This window comes from Myotis lucifugus, unplaced genomic scaffold (genome assembly GCF_000147115.1).
Source record: "Myotis lucifugus unplaced genomic scaffold, Myoluc2.0 scaffold_15, whole genome shotgun sequence".
NCBI lineage: Eukaryota > Metazoa > Chordata > Mammalia > Chiroptera > Vespertilionidae > Myotis > Myotis lucifugus.
Genome location: NW_005871063.1, coordinates 13,285,102 through 13,290,766, shown reverse-complemented (window position 1 = coordinate 13,290,766; position 5,665 = coordinate 13,285,102).

Sequence of the window (5,665 nt, the reverse complement as noted above, 5' to 3'; positions counted from 1 at the left end):
TAAACATATTAGGTCAGAGATTCTAGCCTTAGCATCCAGAGACAGTGACAAACCCCAAGGAAACATCTTTTGAGAGGAAAGGCCAATACTCAGACTAACCTTAACTATGTGGCTGCAAACTTTGCATGGAGACTCACCATAAATTTATTACTGAATGGATCAAGTGACAAAAGTGAATACAATTCTCAGATTTATGGTATTTAATTCAAAAATGGAGGTTCTCTTGAAATGAAATTCCAACCATTGGGAGAGTTTCCAAGTCAGAAGATACTATTTACAGCATTTTCTTCATCAGCTTAAAGTATAATGCCATTATTACAGCCCTGATTTTGTGGATGGTCTTCAGAGTAATTCACTCTTTCATAAATCTAATGTTTTTCTTTCATACTCTGACTGATTGGCTACAATTTACTTGTAGTTGCTTTTTTAAAAAATATATTTTATTGATTTTTTTACAGAGAGGAAGGGAGAGGGATAGAGAGTTAAAAACATCGATGAGAGAGAAACATCAATCAGCTGCCTCCTGCACACTACCCACCGGGGATGTGCCCGCAACCAAGGCACATGCCCTTGACCGGAATCGAACCCGGGACCCTTGAGTCCGCAGGCCAACGCTCTATCCACTGAGCCAAAACGGTCAGGGCTGTAGTTGCTTTTTAATGTTCCTATATCATTCCTAATTGGCTTTCAATGTATTGTACTGTTATAGTTCTACTTATCATTTATCATTCATGTCACAAGGATAAGTGGCTATGTAGAAAAAAATAAAATAATTACAGACCTCTCCTGCTTCCCTTCTCCTCTCTCTCTCCCCCAACACAGTCTTTTTCCCTTTTATACTGTCACTGTTTGATTTATTTGGACTACATTTTACATGCTGAATAAAAATTAAAAGTTTCTCCTCTTGCTTGGCTGGTGTATCTCAGTAGTTAGTTTGTCCACCCGAGCACGGAAGGGTCATGGGTTCAATTTCCCATCCAGGGCACACTGGGTTGCAGGTTTGTTTGATCCCCGGCCCCAACCGGCAACCAATCAATGTATCAATGTCTCTCTCTACCTCTTTCTCCCCTCCTTCCTTTCTACTTTCTCTAAAAATCAATGGAAATAATATCCTCAGGTGAGGATTAAAAAGTTTCTCCTCTTTCTAAGACTTTGTCCTTCTATAAAAATGCACACAAATTATGTTTTAAACAGAAATTATACAGAAAGAAAAGATAAAGATATATTTTATTACAATTTAATGAAGTTATAAATATCTCCTTTGTAAGAGAGGGTTTGACAAATGAACCAAGAAGGTGAACAATTTCCTGACACCACTTTCCCAAGTCAGATGTTGGTGGTCATTCTCACATGTGGCTCTAAACTACCCAAGCACATAACTGTCACAGTGAGAGAGTGAAAAGTAGCAATAATGTAGATTTGGTTTATGTTTAAACTGGACTAGGTCAGATTTGAGTGTTCTTGCTCTGTTACGCATCCAGTTCTTGTTCTAACTTTCATTACCAATTTAACAAAAATCTATCAAATATTTATTGGACTTGACTCTTTTCTCAACACAATTTTCTAGTTCGGTTAGTATCTTTTACTTAAAAGAAGCTCATAGTAGAATGAGAAACATATACTTCATGAACTTGTGTAGATACTGTAAAGTACTGCATAGGGAATACAGTGAATAGTATAATAACTATAGATGATGTCAAGAGAACACTAGACTTATTGAGGCAATCACTTTGTAAATTATATAGATGTCTACCCACTATGCTGTACACCTGAAACTGATATAATATTGAATGTCAACTCTAGTTGAAAAAAAATTAATTAAAGAAAACAATTATATAAATAATTTACTGACTTGCAGGGGTGGAAGGAACAAGTTATATTATAAATTCAACTTCTCTGTGAAAAACTATGTTGAGGTATCAAGTGGACAGTTGAATATGAGAAGGCACCATTTTAAGTGGTTAACACTTATGACTTCACTAGAGGCCCAGTGCACAAAATTCATGCACTGGGGGAGGGTGTCCCTCAGCCCAGCCTGCACCCTCTCCAATCTGGGACCCCTCGGTTTAGGCCCGAATCCAGGACTGCTAGCTCCCAACCACTCGCCTGCCTGCCTACCTGATTGCCCCTAACCGCTTCTGCCTGCCAGCCTGATCACTCCCTAACCACTCCGCTGCCAGCCTGATCAATGCCTAACTGCTCTCCTGCCAGCCCAATCACCCCCAACTGCCCTTCCCTGCCAGTCCAGTTGCCCCCAACGGCCCTCCCCTGCTGGCCATCTTGTGGCTGTGGTTGCTGCCATCTTTGAGGGTGGGGCAGTCAATTAGCATATTCCCTCCTTATTGGCTGTGGGCACCACCATCTTTTGTGACAGCATGAAGGTCAATTAGCATATTCCCTCTTTATTAGATAGATTTCATCATCTGAGATACATTATTCTCCCCCCTTCATTGGAAGGATGAAAGAGTAACATATCTAAGGTCACAGGCAGTGAGAAGTTTCTCCATATTTGAAACTCCACTAACTGGATCCGGAATCCAGGCTGTCATCCACTACACCATTCTCTATGGCCACCCTCTCTTGCCAGGAAAGGAAGAAGTGCTCTGGGCTTCTAAAACTTAGTCTAACTCTAGTCATCTATGACTTTACTGAAGTGATTTTTCTAAGCAGTTTCTCCAATTCTGCAATTGTAATGTTTTAAATTTTTTTAAAGAAATTAAAGTAAAATGATCATCTAATTTAATCTAGGGAAATTACTTAGATTCCTATTTTCATTCTGCTTTCACTCTACGGAATTACTCCAATACTCTGACCCTCTGCCATGCCTATTAACTCATGGGAATAACAAGCTAAGGCACACTGGTGATTGCAGCTTTATTGCTGATGTGTTCACTTATAAAATCTGATAGTCCGCCTGCCTCACTGAAGCTTCCCATGAAATTCTCTCTCTCCTGTTTAAGATTTTATATTCTATAAAATATCTGGGTGTCCAATTTTCATATAAGAATCAGTATAATGAAAATAATGACTATAAATGTTACATAAATCTAAAAGTAGGGTTTATTTTTCCTAATAATTATATCAGACTGTGGAGTCTATTTTGGAGGATGGCCAAGTTGAAAAATAAATTAAATATAATTCATTTGTAATTATCTGCTCTTCAGATGTTCCAAACCTGCTGATATGCTTCAGAATTAACAACTTTGTCTCTCTCTCTCTCTCTCTTTATGGCCTTCTTAACAATGATTTCTCCCCAGAAACTTGGCTGAGACTAAAATTGCATTAAGGTTCCTTATGCACACTAGTGGATATATTTGTTTTTTTTCAGTCATTATATACAATTCATGTTCCCTGAAAATATTTCTATCTTAGACACAACTACCTATAAACAGACCCATTATAGTTTAAACAAACAGATAATGATTTATTATTTGCTTTTAACTTACACCTGATAGTAAATACAAGAGTATCCCTTATTTGATGGACACATGTCAAGGTTCTAAGACCTTGACAGAAATTGAGATGATGAGAGAAGGCCAGTGCGCTCTGGTTTCCTTGTATCTCATTGTGCTCTACCTGTCAGATCCGAATTCAAACAACAGAACTGGCCATCTTCAGCCACCCTGAATCCCAGGTAGGGAAGCTCCCCCCAGGCCATGAGCCACAACCTTTCCCAAGGCCCACACTTGGGAAATCACAAAGGCCCTAGTACCCTCACCTTTACTTTCTTCACAATTCTCCCTGCCTTTCCGTCTGGCCTCTCCAGTATGTCCCAGTGTCCTTCGGCCACCCTGAGCCCCTCCTGTACTGAGAAAAACATCATATCATCTCATTCACTCAAAGGTGTTAGTGACCTAATGTGTGACCTCACCTTGGGGACTGTGCCATCGACAAAAGGAGCCTGGAGAGGACAATGCCAGGCTCCAACCTAATGAGTTTCCAGTGATAGATTTAAAGCATGACTATGGGAGGGATAAGGTGGGTTTTGGAAGGAGCCTCTTCTGTCCCCCTTCAAAGCACTTTACTGCCCATTTTACTCATTTTTTGGCATCAAAGTTTAGGCCCATAGTTGGCCACACACAGTTTCCAGAATTAGAAGGAAACTCATTCTCATCACTTAGGAAAATACTTTCAGGTTCCAGGTATTGCTGAATCTTAGTTATACGCAGTCATAGCGAAAACATTTTCATGTACAAAACTGACTAGCCAGACCAGATAATTTCAAAAATCCTTCAAGTTTACAATTTTTTTACTTTTTAAAATTATCCTTTGACTTCATTTTACAGCTGAAGAACTGAGGCCCCCAAATCTCCCTGAATCCGGTCACTTTCAACTTTATATTATCTTGTCCATATCCCCAGGTTACAGCAATGATATAAGTTCTCATAAGTCAACTGATGTACTTACCTTAGGTATATTGTGGGTTGATACAAGATCTCCCTAAATCTAACCACGTAACTGCCTAATCCATCCCCTACACTGTGTCTATCCACAGACTGATAGTTCTAAAATATAAACCTGATCATTTACTTTCCCTGCTTAACATTCTTCCGTTTTCCAATTGCATTTAGAATAAAACCTAAATCCTAGCATGCCACACACGCACCCAAAGTTACTGTGATCTGAACTTTGTACCATTTCTGGCTGCTTCCACACTCCTTCCAACACTCCTTACAGGTCTCTGAAAAGGCCACCACGCATGCTCATGTCTCCACACCTTTGCCCATCCCATGCCACTCCTGATGTCTTTTCCTCCTACCCTTTCTACTTCTCACCTGGTTCACCCCTATCCATCCTTCAAGACTAAAGCTGAAACAACGTGTACTTCAGGAAAACTGTAATGTATGCTTGCTGTATTATTTACGAATATCTGATTCTGCTAAAGAGAAGAAGAGAAACAAGGAGAAGAGATGACATCAAGCCTGGAAATATGAAGTAACCTGAGGGGCATCTTAGATGTCAGTAAATAGGAAGGAACAGGAAGACTATGTATGCATCAAATAGTCATGCAGCAATCAGGGAACCCAATACTCATGAGGCATCCGTATTCACGAGAGCTTAAGCAGGATCCCCACTGGTGACATCCAATCTGGCCCACCTGGCTTCTGTCCAAGAGAGAAAGATAAAATACATAGCTGCTCGGCAGGCTAAATGTCAAGCCCTGCTGTGAAAGAGCATATATGCTCTGTGCCTCTCTGGCAGAGCAAGTGCATTTCAGCTCCAGCCACCCTCCAGCATTGCTCACCGTACACTTTGGACCTCTTCCCCCATTATCAAGAAGGCTGACGGATAGAAAGAAAGGAGGGGTGGGAGAGCAAGAGAGAGGATATTAACATTGTGGATCTGTGTACACCAGAATCTGGGTAGCATGGGCCTTCCTGCCTGTTTGCAACCCGTCCTAGGATATTAATCTACTTCATCTATTTCCCTTTCTTGCTGTATGCTTCAAACTGACTCAGTAAACCATGTGACATGTGCATCTTCATTTGGTCTGTGGGCCTTTCTGTGCGTTTCTCTCTGGGACAGGTTTCCTGGCAGTCTATCTGGAAGGTACCACCTCAGTGAGGTGATTTCCCAAAACCTAAAGGCATCCTGGCACCTCAGATCAGGTCCACTCTCCTTCCTTGGCACTGTTTAAAAACATCTATTACAACCCTGGCCAGTG